The following is a 17,977-nucleotide window of genomic DNA, read 5'->3' as shown; positions in this document are numbered from 1 at the left end:
ATTTAAAATGCTTATAAAACATAAACCAAACGTTGTAGATGGTAATTTCTTATTACCCAGTAATAAACTCGGCACTCTAAAGCACCCGAGAGCGTTTTTTTCCATGCCAACCTAACCAGAGTGACGGGAGCGGCACAATTCAGAAAAAGTGCTCAGCTCGCCGAGAAAATGCGATTTAAGCAATAAAATTAAAAATGCTTATAAAACATAAACCAAACGTTGGAGGTGGTCATTTCTTAATGCGCAGTAATAAACTCGGCACTCTAGAGCACCCGAGAGCGTTTTTTTCGATGCCAACCTAACCAGAGTGACGGGAGCGGCACAATTCAGAAAAAGTGCTCAGCTCGCCGAGAAAATGCGATTTAAGCAATAAAATTAAAAATGCTTATAAAACATAAACCAAACGTTGGAAGTGGTCATTTCTTCATGCGCAGTGATAAACTCGGCACTCTAAAGCACCCGAGAGCGTTTTTTTCGATGCCAACCTAACCAGAGTTACGGGAGCGGCACAATTCAGAAAAAGCGCTCAGCTCGCCGAGAAAATGCGATTTAAGCAATAAAATTAAAAATGCTTATAAAACATAAACCAAACGTTGGAGGTGGTCATTTCTTCATGCGCAGTGATAAACTCGGCACTCTAAAGCACCCGAGAGCGTTTTTTTCGATGCCAACCTAACCAGAGTGACGGGAGCGGCACAATTCAGAAAAAGCGCTCAGCTCGCCGAGAAAATGCGATTTAAGCAATAAAATTAAAAATGCTTATAAAACATAAACCAAACGTTGGAGGTGGTCATTTCTTAATGCGCAGTAATAAACTCGGCACTCTAAAGCACCCGAGAGCGTTTTTTTCGATGCCAACCTAACCAGAGTGACGCGAGCGGCACAATTCAGAAAAAGTGCTCAGCTCGCCGAGAAAATGCGATTTAAGCAATAAAATTAAAAATGCTTATAAAACATAAACCAAACGTTGGAGGTGGTCATTTCTTAATGCGCAGTAATAAACTCGGCACTCTAAAGCACCCGAGAGCGTTTTTTTCGATGCCAACCTAACCAGAGTGACGGGAGCGGCACAATTCAGAAAAAGCGCTCAGCTCGCCGAGAAAATGCGATTTAAGCAATAAAATTAAAAATGCTTATAAAACATAAACCAAACGTTGGAGGTGGTCATTTCTTCATGCGCAGTGATAAACTCGGCACTCTAAAGCACCCGAGAGCGTTTTTTTCGATGCCAACCTAACCAGAGTGACGGGAGCGGCACAATTCAGAAAAAGTGCTCAGCTCGCCGAGAAAATGCGATTTAAGCAATAAAATTAAAAATGCTTATTAAACATAAACCAAACGTTGGAGGTGGTCATTTCTTCATGCGCAGTGAATAACTCGGCACTCTAAAGCACCCGAGAGCGTTTTTTTCGATGCCAACCTAACCAGAGTGACGGGAGCGGCACAATTCAGAAAAAGCGCTCAGCTCGCCGAGAAAATGCGATTTAAGCAATAAAATTAAAAATGCTTATAAAACATAAACCAAACGTTGGAGGTGGTCATTTCTTCATGCGCAGTGAATAACTCGGCACTCTAAAGCACCCGAGAGCGTTTTTTTCGATGCCAACCTAACCAGAGTGACGGGAGCGGCACAATTCAGAAAAAGTGCTCAGCTCGCCGAGAAAATGCGATTTAAGCAATAAAATTAAAAATGCTTATAAAACATAAACCAAACGTTGGAGGTGGTCATTTCTTAATGCGCAGTAATAAACTCGGCACTCTAAAGCACCCGAGAGCGTTTTTTTCGATGCCAACCTAACCAGAGTGACGGGAGCGGCACAATTCAGAAAAAGCGCTCAGCTCGCCGAGAAAATGCGATTTAAGCAATAAAATTAAAAATGCTTATAAAACATAAACCAAACGTTGGAGGTGGTCATTTCTTCATGCGCAGTGATAAATTCGGCACTCTAAAGCACCCGAGAGCGTTTTTTTCGATGCCAACCTAACCAGAGTGACGGGAGCGGCACAATTCAGAAAAAGTGCTCAGCTCGCCGAGAAAATGCGATTTAAGCAATAAAATTAAAAATGCTTATAAAACATACACCAAACGTTGGAGGTGGTCATTTCTTCATGCGCAGTGATAAACTCGGCACTCTAAAGCACCCGAGAGCGTTTTTTTCGATGCCAACCTAACCAGAGTGACGGGAGCGGCACAATTCAGAAAAAGTGCTCAGCTCGCCGAGAAAATGCGATTTAAGCAATAAAATTAAAAATGCTTATAAAACATAAACCAAACGTTGGAGGTGGTCATTTCTTCATGCGCAGTGATAAACTCGGCACTCTAAAGCACCCGAGAGCGTTTTTTTCGATGCCAACCTAACCAGAGTGACGGGAGCGGCACAATTCAGAAAAAGTGCTCAGCTTGCCGAGAAAATGCGATTTAAGCAATAAAATTAAAAATGCTTATAAAACATAAACCAAACGTTGGAGGTGGTCATTTCTTCATGCGCAGTGATAAACTCGGCACTCTAAAGCACCCGAGAGCGTTTTTTTCGATGCCAACCTAACCAGAGTGACGGGAGCGGCACAATTCAGAAAAAGCGCTCAGCTCGCCGAGAAAATGCGATTTAAGCAATAAAATTAAAAATGCTTATAAAACATAAACCAAACGTTGGAGGTGGTCATTTCTTCATGCGCAGTGATAAACTCGGCACTCTAAAGCACCCGAGAGCGTTTTTTTCGATGCCAACCTAACCAGAGTGACGGGAGCGGCACAATTCAGAAAAAGCGCTCAGCTCGCCGAGAAAATGCGATTTAAGCAATAAAATTAAAAATGCTTATAAAACATAAACCAAACGTTGGAGGTGGTCATTTCTTCATGCGCAGTGATAAATTCGGCACTCTAAAGCACCCGAGAGCGTTTTTTTCGATGCCAACCTAACCAGAGTGACGGGAGCGGCACAATTCAGAAAAAGTGCTCAGCTCGCCGAGAAAATGCGATTTAAGCAATAAAATTAAAAATGCTTATAAAACATAAACCAAACGTTGGAGGTGGTCATTTCTTCATGCGCAGTGATAAACTCGGCACTCTAAAGCACCCGAGAGCGTTTTTTTCGATGCCAACCTAACCAGAGTGACGGGAGCGGCACAATTCAGAAAAAGTGCTCAGCTCGCCGAGAAAATGCGATTTAAGCAATAAAATTAAAAATGCTTATAAAACATAAACCAAACGTTGGAGTTGGTCATTTCTTCATGCGCAGTGATAAACTCGGCACTCTAAAGCACCCGAGAGCGTTTTTTTCGATGCCAACCTAACCAGAGTGACGGGAGCGGCACAATTCAGAAAAAGTGCTTAGCTCGCCGAGAAAATGCGATTTAAGCAATAAAATTAAAAATGCTTATAAAACATAAACCAAACGTTGGAGGTGGTCATTTCTTCATGCGCAGTGATAAACTCGGCACTCTAAAGCACCCGAGAGCGTTTTTTTCGATGCCAACCTAACCAGAGTGACGGGAGCGGCACAATTCAGAAAAAGTGCTCAGCTCGCCGAGAAAATGCGATTTAAGCAATAAAATTAAAAATGCTTATAAAACATAAACCAAACGTTGGAGGTGGTCATTTCTTCATGCGCAGTGATAAACTCGGCACTCTAAAGCACCCGAGAGCGTTTTTTTCCATGCCAACCTAACCAGAGTGACGGGAGCGGCACAATTCAGAAAAAGTGCTCAGCTCGCCGAGAAAATGCGATTTAAGCAATAAAATTAAAAATGCTTATAAAACATAAACCAAACGTTGGAGGTGGCCATTTCTTCATGCGCAGTGATAAACTCGGCACTCTAAAGCACCCGAGAGCGTTTTTTTCCATGCCAACCTAACCAGAGTGACGGGAGCGGCACAATTCAGAAAAAGTGCTCAGCTCGCCGAGAAAATGCGATTTAAGCAATAAAATTAAAAATGCTTATAAAACATAAACCAAACGTTGGAGGTGGCCATTTCTTCATGCGCAGTGATAAACTCGGCACTCTAAAGCACCCGAGAGCGTTTTTTTCCATGCCAACCTAACCAGAGTGACGGGAGCGGCACAATTCAGAAAAAGTGCTCAGCTCGCCGAGAAAATGCGATTTAAGCAATAAAATTAAAAATGCTTATAAAACATAAACCAAACGTTGGAGGTGGTAATTTCTTCATGCGCAGTGATAAACTCGGCACTCTAAAGCACCCGAGAGCGTTTTTTTCCATGCCAACCTAACCAGAGTGACAGGAGCGGCACAATTCAGAAAAAGTGCTCAGCTCGCCGAGAAAATGCGATTTAAGCAATAAAATTAAAAATGCTTATAAAACATAAACCAAACGTTGGAGGTGGTCTTTTCTTCATGCGCAGTGATAAACTCGGCACTCTAAAGCACCCGAGAGCGTTTTTTTCCATGCCAACCTAAACAGAGTGACGGGAGCGGCACAATTCAGAAAAAGTGCTCAGCTCGCCGAGAAAATGCGATTTAAGCAATAAAATTAAAAATGCTTATAAAACATAAACCAAACGTTGTAGATGGTCATTTCTTATTACGCAGTAATAAACTCGGCACTCTAAAGCACCCAAGAGCGTTTTTTTCCATGCCAACCTAACCAGGGTGACGGGAGCGGCACAATTCAGAAAAAGTGCTCAGCTCGCCGAGAAAATGCGATTTAAGCAATAAAATTAAAAATGCTTATAAAACATAAACCAAACGTTGGAGGTGGTCATTTCTTAATGCGCAGTAATAAACTCGGCACTCTAAAGCACCCGTGAGCGTTTTTTTCGATGCCAACCTAACCAGAGTGACGGGAGCGGCACAATTCAGAAAAAGTGCTCAGCTCGCCGAGAAAATGCGATTTAAGCAATAAAATTAAAAATGCTTATAAAACATAAACCAAACGTTGGAGGTGGTCATTTCTTCATGCGCAGTGATAAAGTCGGCACTCTAAAGCACCCGAGAGCGTTTTTTTCGATGCCAACCTAACCAGAGTGACGGGAGCGGCACAATTCAGAAAAAGCGCTCAGCTCGCCGAGAAAATGCGATTTAAGCAATAAAATTAAAAATGCTTATAAAACATAAACCAAACGTTGGAGGTGGTCATTTCTTCATGCGCAGTGATAAACTCGGCACTCTAAAGCACCCGAGAGCGTTTTTTTCGATGCCAACCTAACCAGAGTGACGGGAGCGGCACAATTCAGAAAAAGTGCTCAGCTCGCCGAGAAAATGCGATTTAAGCAATAAAATTAAAAATGCTTATAAAACATAAACCAAACGTTGGAGGTGGTCATTTCTTCATGCGCAGTGATAAACTCGGCACTCTAAAGCACCCGAGAGCGTTTTTTTCCATGCCAACCTAACCAGAGTGACGGGAGCGGCACAATTCAGAAAAAGTGCTCAGCTCGCCGAGAAAATGCGATTTAAGCAATAAAATTAAAAATGCTTATAAAACATAAACCAAACGTTGTAGATGGTCATTTCTTATTACGCAGTAATAAACTCGGCACTCTAAAGCACCCGAGAGCGTTTTTTTCCATGCCAACCTAACCAGAGTGACGGGAGCGGCACAATTCAGAAAAAGTGCTCAGCTCGCCGAGAAAATGCGATTTAAGCAATAAAATTAAAAATGCTTATAAAACATAAACCAAACGTTGGAGGTGGTCATTTCTTCATGCGCAGTGATAAACTCGGCACTCTAAAGCACCCGAGAGCGTTTTTTTCGATGCCAACCTAACCAGAGTGACGGGAGCGGCACAATTCAGAAAAAGTGCTCAGCTCGCCGAGAAAATGCGATTTAAGCAATAAAATTAAAAATGCTTATAAAACATAAACCAAACGTTGTAGATGGTCATTTCTTATTACGCAGTAATAAACTCGGCACTCTAAAGCACCCGAGAGCGTTTTTTTCCATGCCAACCTAACCAGAGTGACGGGAGCGGCACAATTCAGAAAAAGCGCTCAGCTCGCCGAGAAAATGCGATTTAAGCAATAAAATTAAAAATGCTTATAAAACATAAACCAAACGTTGGAGGTGGTCATTTCTTCATGCGCAGTGATAAACTCGGCACTCTAAAGCACCCGAGAGCGTTTTTTTCGATGCCAACCTAACCAGAGTGACGGGAGCGGCACAATTCAGAAAAAGCGTTCAGCTCGCCGAGAAAATGCGATTTAAGCAATAAAATTAAAAATGCTTATAAAACATAAACCAAACGTTGGAGGTGGTCATTTCTTCATGCACAGTGATAAACTCGGCACTCTAAATCACCCGAGAGCGTTTTTTTTCGATGCCAACCTAACCAGAGTGACGGGAGCGGCACAATTCAGAAAAAATGCTCAGCTCGCCGAGAAAATGCGATTTAAGCAATAAAATTAAAAATGCTTATAAAACATAAACCAAACGTTGGAGGTGGTCATTTCTTCATGCGCAGTGATAAACTCGGCACTCTAAAGCACCCGAGAGCGTTTTTTTCGATGCCAACCTAACCAGAGTGACGGGAGCGGCACAATTCAGAAAAAGTGCTCAGCTCGCCGAGAAAATGCGATTTAAGCAATAAAATTAAAAATGCTTATAAAACATAAACCAAACGTTGGAGGTGGTCATTTCTTCATGCGCAGTGATAAACTCGGCACTCTAAAGCACCCGAGAGCGTTTTATTCGATGCCAACCTAACCAGAGTGACGGGAGCGGCACAATTCAGAAAAAGTGCTCAGCTCGCCGAGAAAATGCGATTTAAGCAATAAAATTAAAAATGCTTATAAAACATAAACCAAACGTTGGAGGTGGTCATTTCTTCATGCCAGTGATAAACTCGGCACTCTAAAGCACCCGAGAGCGTTTTTTTCGATGCCAACCTAACCAGAGTGACGGGAGCGGCACAATTCAGAAAAAGCGCTCAGCTCGCCGAGAAAATGCGATTTAAGCAATAAAATTAAAAATGCTTATAAAACATAAACCAAACGTTGGAGGTGGTCATTTCTTCATGCGCGGTGATAAACTCGGCACTCTAAAGCACCCGAGAGCGTTTTTTTCGATGCCAACCTAACCAGAGTGACGGGAGCGGCACAATTCAGAAAAAGTGCTCAGCTCGCCGAGAAAATGCGATTTAAGCAATAAAATTAAAAATGCTTATAAAACATAAATCAAACGTTGGAGGTGGTCATTTCTTCATGCGCAGTGATAAACTCGGCACTCTAAAGCACCCGAGAGCGTTTTTTTCGATGCCAACCTAACCAGAGTGACGGGAGCGGCACAATTCAGAAAAAGTGCTCAGCTCGCCGAGAAAATGCGATTTAAGCAATAAAATTAAAAATGCTTATAAAACATAAACCAAACGTTGGAGTTGGTCATTTCTTCATGCGCAGTGATAAACTCGGCACTCTAAAGCACCCGAGAGCGTTTTTTTCGATGCCAACCTAACCAGAGTGACGGGAGCGGCACAATTCAGAAAAAGTGCTCAGCTCGCCGAGAAAATGCGATTTAAGCAATAAAATTAAAAATGCTTATAAAACATAAACCAAACGTTGGAGGTGGTCATTTCTTCATGCACAGTGATAAACTCGGCACTCTAAAGCACCCGAGAGCGTTTTTTTCCATGCCAACCTAACCAGAGTGACGGGAGCGGCACAATTCAGAAAAAGTGCTCAGCTCGCCGAGAAAATGCGATTTAAGCAATAAAATTAAAAATGCTTATAAAACATAAACCAAACGTTGGAGGTGGTCATTTCTTCATGCGCAGTGATAAACTCGGCACTCTAAAGCACCCGAGAGCGTTTTTTTCGATGCCAACCTAACCAGAGTGACGGGAGCGGCACAATTCAGAAAAAGTGCTCAGCTCGCCGAGAAAATGCGATTTAAGCAATAAAATTAAAAATGCTTATAAAACATAAACCAAACGTTGGAGGTGGTCATTTCTTCATGCGCAGTGATAAACTCGGCACTGTAAAGCACCCGAGAGCGTTTTTTTCCATGCCAACCTAACCAGAGTGACGGCAGCGGCACAATTCAGAAAAAGTGCTCAGCTCGCCGAGAAAATGCGATTTAAGCAATAAAATTAAAAATGCTTATAAAACATAAACCAAACGTTGGAGGTGGTCATTTCTTATTACGCAGTAATAAACTCGGCACTCTAAAGCACCCGAGAGCGTTTTTTTCCATGCCAACCTAACCAGAGTGACGGGAGCGGCACAATTCAGAAAATGTGCTCAGCTCGCCGAGAAAATGCGATTTAAGCAATAAAATTAAAAATGCTTATAAAACATAAACCAAACGTTGTAAATGGTCATTTCTTATTACGCAGTAATAAACTCGGCACTCTAAAGCACCCGAGAGCGTTTTTTTCGATGCCAACCTAACCAGAGTGACGGGAGCGGCACAATTCAGAAAAAGTGCTCAGCTCGCCGAGAAAATGCGATTTAAGCAATAAAATTAAAAATGCTTATAAAACATAAACCAAACGTTGGAGGTGGTCATTTCTTCATGCGCAGTGATAAACTCGGCACTCTAAAGCACCCGAGAGCGTTTTATTCGATGCCAACCTAACCAGAGTGACGGGAGCGGCACAATTCAGAAAAAGCGCTCAGCTCGCCGAGAAAATGCGATTTAAGCAATAAAATTAAAAATGCTTATAAAACATAAACCAAACGTTGGAGGTGGTCATTTCTTCATGCGCGGTGATAAACTCGGCACTCTAAAGCACCCGAGAGCGTTTTTTTCCATGCCAACCTAACCAGAGTGACGGGAGCGGCACAATTCAGAAAAAGTGCTCAGCTCGCCGAGAAAATGCGATTTAAGCAATAAAATTAAAAATGCTTATAAAACATAAACCAAACGTTGGAGGTGGTCATTTCTTCATGCGCAGTGATAAACTCGGCACTCTAAAGCACCCGAGAGCGTTTTTTTCGATGCCAACCTAACCAGAGTGACGGGAGCGGCACAATTCAGAAAAAGTGCTCAGCTCGCCGAGAAAATGCGATTTAAGCAATAAAATTAAAAATGCTTATAAAACATAAACCAAACGTTGTAGATGGTCATTTCTTATTACGCAGTAATAAACTCGGAACTCTAAAGCACCCGAGAGCGTTTTTTTCCATGCCAACCTAACCAGAGTGACGGGAGCGGCACAATTCAGAAAAAGCGCTCAGCTCGCCGAGAAAATGCGATTTAAGCAATAAAATTAAAAATGCTTATAAAACATAAACCAAACGTTGGAGGTGGTCATTTCTTCATGCACAGTGATAAACTCGGCACTCTAAAGCACCCGAGAGCGTTTTTTTCGATGCCAACCTAACCAGAGTGACGGGAGCGGCACAATTCAGAAAAAGTGCTCAGCTCGCCGAGAAAATGCGATTTAAGCAATAAAATTAAAAATGCTTATAAAACATAAACCAAACGTTGTAGATGGTCATTTCTTATTACGCAGTAATAAACTCGGCACTCTAAAGCACCCGAGAGCGTTTTTTTCGATGCCAACCTAACCAGAGTGACGGGAGCGGCACAATTCAGAAAAAGCGCTCAGCTCGCCGAGAAAATGCGATTTAAGCAATAAAATTAAAAATGCTTATAAAACATAAACCAAACGTTGGAGGTGGTCATTTCTTCATGCACAGTGATAAACTCGGCACTCTAAAGCACCCGAGAGCGTTTTTTTCGATGCCAACCTAACCAGAGTGACGGGAGCGGCACAATTCAGAAAAAGTGCTCAGCTCGCCGAGAAAATGCGATTTAAGCAATAAAATTAAAAATGCTTATAAAACATAAACCAAACGTTGTAAATGGTCATTTCTTATTACGCAGTAATAAACTCGGCACTCTAAAGCACCCGAGAGCGTTTTTTTCGATGCCAACCTAACCAGAGTGACGGGAGCGGCACAATTCAGAAAAAGTGCTCAGCTCGCCGAGAAAATGCGATTTAAGCAATAAAATTAAAAATGCTTATAAAACATAAACCAAACGTTGGAGGTGGTCATTTCTTCATGCGCAGTGATAAACTCGGCACTCTAAAGCACCCGAGAGCGTTTTTTTCGATGCCAACCTAACCAGAGTGACGGGAGCGGCACAATTCAGAAAAAGTGCTCAGCTCGCCGAGAAAATGCGATTTAAGCAATAAAATTAAAAATGCTTATAAAACATAAACCAAACGTTGGAGGTGGTCATTTCTTCATGCGCAGTGATAAACTCGGCACTCTAAAGCACCCGAGAGCGTTTTTTTCCATGCCAACCTAACCAGAGTGACGGGAGCGGCACAATTCAGAAAAAGTGCTCAGCTCGCCGAGAAAATGCGATTTAAGCAATAAAATTAAAAATGCTTATAAAACATAAACCAAACGTTGGAGGTGGCCATTTCTTCATGCGCAGTGATAAACTCGGCACTCTAAAGCACCCGAGAGCGTTTTATTCGATGCCAACCTAACCAGAGTGACGGGAGCGGCACAATTCAGAAAAAGCGCTCAGCTCGCCGAGAAAATGCGATTTAAGCAATAAAATTAAAAATGCTTATAAAACATAAACCAAACGTTGGAGGTGGTCATTTCTTCATGCGCGGTGATAAACTCGGCACTCTAAAGCACCCGAGAGCGTTTTTTTCCATGCCAACCTAACCAGAGTGACGGGAGCGGCACAATTCAGAAAAAGTGCTCACTCAGCTCGCCGAGAAAATGCGATTTAAGCAATAAAATTAAAAATGCTTATAAAACATAAACCAAACGTTGGAGGTGGTCATTTCTTCATGCGCAGTGATAAACTCGGCACTCTAAAGCACCCGAGAGCGTTTTTTTCGATGCCAACCTAACCAGAGTGACGGGAGCGGCACAATTCAGAAAAAGTGCTCAGCTCGCCGAGAAAATGCGATTTAAGCAATAAAATTAAAAATGCTTATAAAACATAAACCAAACGTTGTAGATGGTCATTTCTTATTACGCAGTAATAAACTCGGAACTCTAAAGCACCCGAGAGCGTTTTTTTCCATGCCAACCTAACCAGAGTGACGGGAGCGGCACAATTCAGAAAAAGTGCTCAGCTCGCCGAGAAAATGCGATTTAAGCAATAAAATTAAAAATGCTTATAAAACATAAACCAAACGTTGGAGGTGGTCATTTCTTCATGCGCAGTGATAAACTCGGCACTCTAAAGCACCCGAGAGCGTTTTTTTCCATGCCAACCTAACCAAAGTGACGGGAGCGGCACAATTCAGAAAAAGTGCTCAGCTCGCCGAGAAAATGCGATTTAAGCAATAAAATTAAAAATGCTTATAAAACATAAACCAAACGTTGGAGGTGGTCATTTCTTCATGCGCAGTGATAAACTCGGAACTCTAAAGCACCCGAGAGCGTTTTTTTCCATGCCAACCTAACCAGAGTGACGGGAGCGGCACAATTCAGAAAAAGTGCTCAGCTCGCCGAGAAAATGCGATTTAAGCAATAAAATTAAAAATGCTTATAAAACATAAACCAAACGTTGGAGGTGGTCATTTCTTCATGCGCAGTGATAAACTCGGCACTCTAAAGCACCCGAGAGCGTTTTTTTCCATGCCAACCTAACCAAAGTGACGGGAGCGGCACAATTCAGAAAAAGTGCTCAGCTCGCCGAGAAAATGCGATTTAAGCAATAAAATTAAAAATGCTTATAAAACATAAACCAAACGTTGGAGGTGGTCATTTCTTCATGCGCAGTGATAAACTCGGCACTCTAAAGCACCCGAGAGCGTTTTTTTCGATGCCAACCTAACCAGAGTGACGGGAGCGGCACAATTCAGAAAAAGTGCTCAGCTCGCCGAGAAAATGCGATTTAAGCAATAAAATTAAAAATGCTTATAAAACATAAACCAAACGTTGGAGGTGGTCATTTCTTCATGCGCAGTGATAAACTCGGCACTGTAAAGCACCCGAGAGCGTTTTTTTCCATGCCAACCTAACCAGAGTGACGGCAGCGGCACAATTCAGAAAAAGTGCTCAGCTCGCCGAGAAAATGCGATTTAAGCAATAAAATTAAAAATGCTTATAAAACATAAACCAAACGTTGGAGGTGGTCATTTCTTATTACGCAGTAATAAACTCGGCACTCTAAAGCACCCGAGAGCGTTTTTTTCCATGCCAACCTAACCAGAGTGACGGGAGCGGCACAATTCAGAAAAAGTGCTCAGCTCGCCGAGAAAATGCGATTTAAGCAATAAAATTAAAAATGCTTATAAAACATAAACCAAACGTTGTAAATGGTCATTTCTTATTACGCAGTAATAAACTCGGCACTCTAAAGCACCCGAGAGCGTTTTTTTCGATGCCAACCTAACCAGAGTGACGGGAGCGGCACAATTCAGAAAAAGTGCTCAGCTCGCCGAGAAAATGCGATTTAAGCAATAAAATTAAAAATGCTTATAAAACATAAACCAAACGTTGGAGGTGGTCATTTCTTCATGCGCAGTGATAAACTCGGCACTCTAAAGCACCCGAGAGCGTTTTATTCGATGCCAACCTAACCAGAGTGACGGGAGCGGCACAATTCAGAAAAAGCGCTCAGCTCGCCGAGAAAATGCGATTTAAGCAATAAAATTAAAAATGCTTATAAAACATAAACCAAACGTTGGAGGTGGTCATTTCTTCATGCGCGGTGATAAACTCGGCACTCTAAAGCACCCGAGAGCGTTTTTTTCCATGCCAACCTAACCAGAGTGACGGGAGCGGCACAATTCAGAAAAAGTGCTCAGCTCGCCGAGAAAATGCGATTTAAGCAATAAAATTAAAAATGCTTATAAAACATAAACCAAACGTTGGAGGTGGTCATTTCTTCATGCGCAGTGATAAACTCGGCACTCTAAAGCACCCGAGAGCGTTTTTTTCGATGCCAACCTAACCAGAGTGACGGGAGCGGCACAATTCAGAAAAAGTGCTCAGCTCGCCGAGAAAATGCGATTTAAGCAATAAAATTAAAAATGCTTATAAAACATAAACCAAACGTTGTAGATGGTCATTTCTTATTACGCAGTAATAAACTCGGAACTCTAAAGCACCCGAGAGCGTTTTTTTCCATGCCAACCTAACCAGAGTGACGGGAGCGGCACAATTCAGAAAAAGCGCTCAGCTCGCCGAGAAAATGCGATTTAAGCAATAAAATTAAAAATGCTTATAAAACATAAACCAAACGTTGGAGGTGGTCATTTCTTCATGCACAGTGATAAACTCGGCACTCTAAAGCACCCGAGAGCGTTTTTTTCGATGCCAACCTAACCAGAGTGACGGGAGCGGCACAATTCAGAAAAAGTGCTCAGCTCGCCGAGAAAATGCGATTTAAGCAATAAAATTAAAAATGCTTATAAAACATAAACCAAACGTTGTAGATGGTCATTTCTTATTACGCAGTAATAAACTCGGCACTCTAAAGCACCCGAGAGCGTTTTTTTCGATGCCAACCTAACCAGAGTGACGGGAGCGGCACAATTCAGAAAAAGCGCTCAGCTCGCCGAGAAAATGCGATTTAAGCAATAAAATTAAAAATGCTTATAAAACATAAACCAAACGTTGGAGGTGGTCATTTCTTCATGCACAGTGATAAACTCGGCACTCTAAAGCACCCGAGAGCGTTTTTTTCGATGCCAACCTAACCAGAGTGACGGGAGCGGCACAATTCAGAAAAAGTGCTCAGCTCGCCGAGAAAATGCGATTTAAGCAATAAAATTAAAAATGCTTATAAAACATAAACCAAACGTTGTAAATGGTCATTTCTTATTACGCAGTAATAAACTCGGCACTCTAAAGCACCCGAGAGCGTTTTTTTCGATGCCAACCTAACCAGAGTGACGGGAGCGGCACAATTCAGAAAAAGTGCTCAGCTCGCCGAGAAAATGCGATTTAAGCAATAAAATTAAAAATGCTTATAAAACATAAACCAAACGTTGGAGGTGGTCATTTCTTCATGCGCAGTGATAAACTCGGCACTCTAAAGCACCCGAGAGCGTTTTTTTCGATGCCAACCTAACCAGAGTGACGGGAGCGGCACAATTCAGAAAAAGTGCTCAGCTCGCCGAGAAAATGCGATTTAAGCAATAAAATTAAAAATGCTTATAAAACATAAACCAAACGTTGGAGGTGGTCATTTCTTCATGCGCAGTGATAAACTCGGCACTCTAAAGCACCCGAGAGCGTTTTTTTCCATGCCAACCTAACCAGAGTGACGGGAGCGGCACAATTCAGAAAAAGTGCTCAGCTCGCCGAGAAAATGCGATTTAAGCAATAAAATTAAAAATGCTTATAAAACATAAACCAAACGTTGGAGGTGGCCATTTCTTCATGCGCAGTGATAAACTCGGCACTCTAAAGCACCCGAGAGCGTTTTTTTCCATGCCAACCTAACCAGAGTGACGGGAGCGGCACAATTCAGAAAAAGTGCTCAGCTCGCCGAGAAAATGCGATTTAAGCAATAAAATTAAAAATGCTTATAAAACATAAACCAAACGTTGGAGGTGGCCATTTCTTCATGCGCAGTGATAAACTCGGCACTCTAAAGCACCCGAGAGCGTTTTTTTCCATGCCAACCTAACCAGAGTGACGGGAGCGGCACAATTCAGAAAAAGTGCTCAGCTCGCCGAGAAAATGCGATTTAAGCAATAAAATTAAAAATGCTTATAAAACATAAACCAAACGTTGGAGGTGGTAATTTCTTCATGCGCAGTGATAAACTCGGCACTCTAAAGCACCCGAGAGCGTTTTTTTCCATGCCAACCTAACCAGAGTGACAGGAGCGGCACAATTCAGAAAAAGTGCTCAGCTCGCCGAGAAAATGCGATTTAAGCAATAAAATTAAAAATGCTTATAAAACATAAACCAAACGTTGGAGGTGGTCTTTTCTTCATGCGCAGTGATAAACTCGGCACTCTAAAGCACCCGAGAGCGTTTTTTTCCATGCCAACCTAAACAGAGTGACGGGAGCGGCACAATTCAGAAAAAGTGCTCAGCTCGCCGAGAAAATGCGATTTAAGCAATAAAATTAAAAATGCTTATAAAACATAAACCAAACGTTGTAGATGGTCATTTCTTATTACGCAGTAATAAACTCGGCACTCTAAAGCACCCAAGAGCGTTTTTTTCCATGCCAACCTAACCAGGGTGACGGGAGCGGCACAATTCAGAAAAAGTGCTCAGCTCGCCGAGAAAATGCGATTTAAGCAATAAAATTAAAAATGCTTATAAAACATAAACCAAACGTTGGAGGTGGTCATTTCTTAATGCGCAGTAATAAACTCGGCACTCTAAAGCACCCGTGAGCGTTTTTTTCGATGCCAACCTAACCAGAGTGACGGGAGCGGCACAATTCAGAAAAAGTGCTCAGCTCGCCGAGAAAATGCGATTTAAGCAATAAAATTAAAAATGCTTATAAAACATAAACCAAACGTTGGAGGTGGTCATTTCTTCATGCGCAGTGATAAAGTCGGCACTCTAAAGCACCCGAGAGCGTTTTTTTCGATGCCAACCTAACCAGAGTGACGGGAGCGGCACAATTCAGAAAAAGCGCTCAGCTCGCCGAGAAAATGCGATTTAAGCAATAAAATTAAAAATGCTTATAAAACATAAACCAAACGTTGGAGGTGGTCATTTCTTCATGCGCAGTGATAAACTCGGCACTCTAAAGCACCCGAGAGCGTTTTTTTCGATGCCAACCTAACCAGAGTGACGGGAGCGGCACAATTCAGAAAAAGTGCTCAGCTCGCCGAGAAAATGCGATTTAAGCAATAAAATTAAAAATGCTTATAAAACATAAACCAAACGTTGGAGGTGGTCATTTCTTCATGCGCAGTGATAAACTCGGCACTCTAAAGCACCCGAGAGCGTTTTTTTCCATGCCAACCTAACCAGAGTGACGGGAGCGGCACAATTCAGAAAAAGTGCTCAGCTCGCCGAGAAAATGCGATTTAAGCAATAAAATTAAAAATGCTTATAAAACATAAACCAAACGTTGTAGATGGTCATTTCTTATTACGCAGTAATAAACTCGGCACTCTAAAGCACCCGAGAGCGTTTTTTTCCATGCCAACCTAACCAGTGACGGGAGCGGCACAATTCAGAAAAAGTGCTCAGCTCGCCGAGAAAATGCGATTTAAGCAATAAAATTAAAAATGCTTATAAAACATAAACCAAACGTTGGAGGTGGTCATTTCTTCATGCGCAGTGATAAACTCGGCACTCTAAAGCACCCGAGAGCGTTTTTTTCGATGCCAACCTAACCAGAGTGACGGGAGCGGCACAATTCAGAAAAAGTGCTCAGCTCGCCGAGAAAATGCGATTTAAGCAATAAAATTAAAAATGCTTATAAAACATAAACCAAACGTTGTAGATGGTCATTTCTTATTACGCAGTAATAAACTCGGCACTCTAAAGCACCCGAGAGCGTTTTTTTCCATGCCAACCTAACCAGAGTGACGGGAGCGGCACAATTCAGAAAAAGCGCTCAGCTCGCCGAGAAAATGCGATTTAAGCAATAAAATTAAAAATGCTTATAAAACATAAACCAAACGTTGGAGGTGGTCATTTCTTCATGCGCAGTGATAAACTCGGCACTCTAAAGCACCCGAGAGCGTTTTTTTCGATGCCAACCTAACCAGAGTGACGGGAGCGGCACAATTCAGAAAAAGCGTTCAGCTCTCGAGAAAATGCGATTTAAGCAATAAAATTAAAAATGCTTATAAAACATAAACCAAACGTTGGAGGTGGTCATTTCTTCATGCACAGTGATAAACTCGGCACTCTAAATCACCCGAGAGCGTTTTTTTCGATGCCAACCTAACCAGAGTGACGGGAGCGGCACAATTCAGAAAAAGTGCTCAGCTCGCCGAGAAAATGCGATTTAAGCAATAAAATTAAAAATGCTTATAAAACATAAACCAAACGTTGGAGGTGGTCATTTCTTCATGCGCAGTGATAAACTCGGCACTCTAAAGCACCCGAGAGCGTTTTTTTCGATGCCAACCTAACCAGAGTGACGGGAGCGGCACAATTCAGAAAAAGTGCTCAGCTCGCCGAGAAAATGCGATTTAAGCAATAAAATTAAAAATGCTTATAAAACATAAACCAAACGTTGGAGGTGGTCATTTCTTCATGCGCAGTGATAAACTCGGCACTCTAAAGCACCCGAGAGCGTTTTATTCGATGCCAACCTAACCAGAGTGACGGAAGCGGCACAATTCAGAAAAAGTGCTCAGCTCGCCGAGAAAATGCGATTTAAGCAATAAAATTAAAAATGCTTATAAAACATAAACCAAACGTTGGAGGTGGTCATTTCTTCATGCCAGTGATAAACTCGGCACTCTAAAGCACCCGAGAGCGTTTTTTTCGATGCCAACCTAACCAGAGTGACGGGAGCGGCACAATTCAGAAAAAGCGCTCAGCTCGCCGAGAAAATGCGATTTAAGCAATAAAATTAAAAATGCTTATAAAACATAAACCAAACGTTGGAGGTGGTCATTTCTTCATGCGCGGTGATAAACTCGGCACTCTAAAGCACCCGAGAGCGTTTTTTTCGATGCCAACCTAACCAGAGTGACGGGAGCGGCACAATTCAGAAAAAGTGCTCAGCTCGCCGAGAAAATGCGATTTAAGCAATAAAATTAAAAATGCTTATAAAACATAAATCAAACGTTGGAGGTGGTCATTTCTTCATGCGCAGTGATAAACTCGGCACTCTAAAGCACCCGAGAGCGTTTTTTTCGATGCCAACCTAACCAGAGTGACGGGAGCGGCACAATTCAGAAAAAGTGCTCAGCTCGCCGAGAAAATGCGATTTAAGCAATAAAATTAAAAATGCTTATAAAACATAAACCAAACGTTGGAGTTGGTCATTTCTTCATGCGCAGTGATAAACTCGGCACTCTAAAGCACCCGAGAGCGTTTTTTTCGATGCCAACCTAACCAGAGTGACGGGAGCGGCACAATTCAGAAAAAGTGCTCAGCTCGCCGAGAAAATGCGATTTAAGCAATAAAATTAAAAATGCTTATAAAACATAAA

Source organism: Syngnathus typhle, linkage group LG1, assembly GCF_033458585.1.
Source record: "Syngnathus typhle isolate RoL2023-S1 ecotype Sweden linkage group LG1, RoL_Styp_1.0, whole genome shotgun sequence".
Classification (NCBI taxonomy): Eukaryota; Metazoa; Chordata; class Actinopteri; order Syngnathiformes; family Syngnathidae; genus Syngnathus; species Syngnathus typhle.
Note: the sequence above shows the minus strand (reverse complement) of the source record.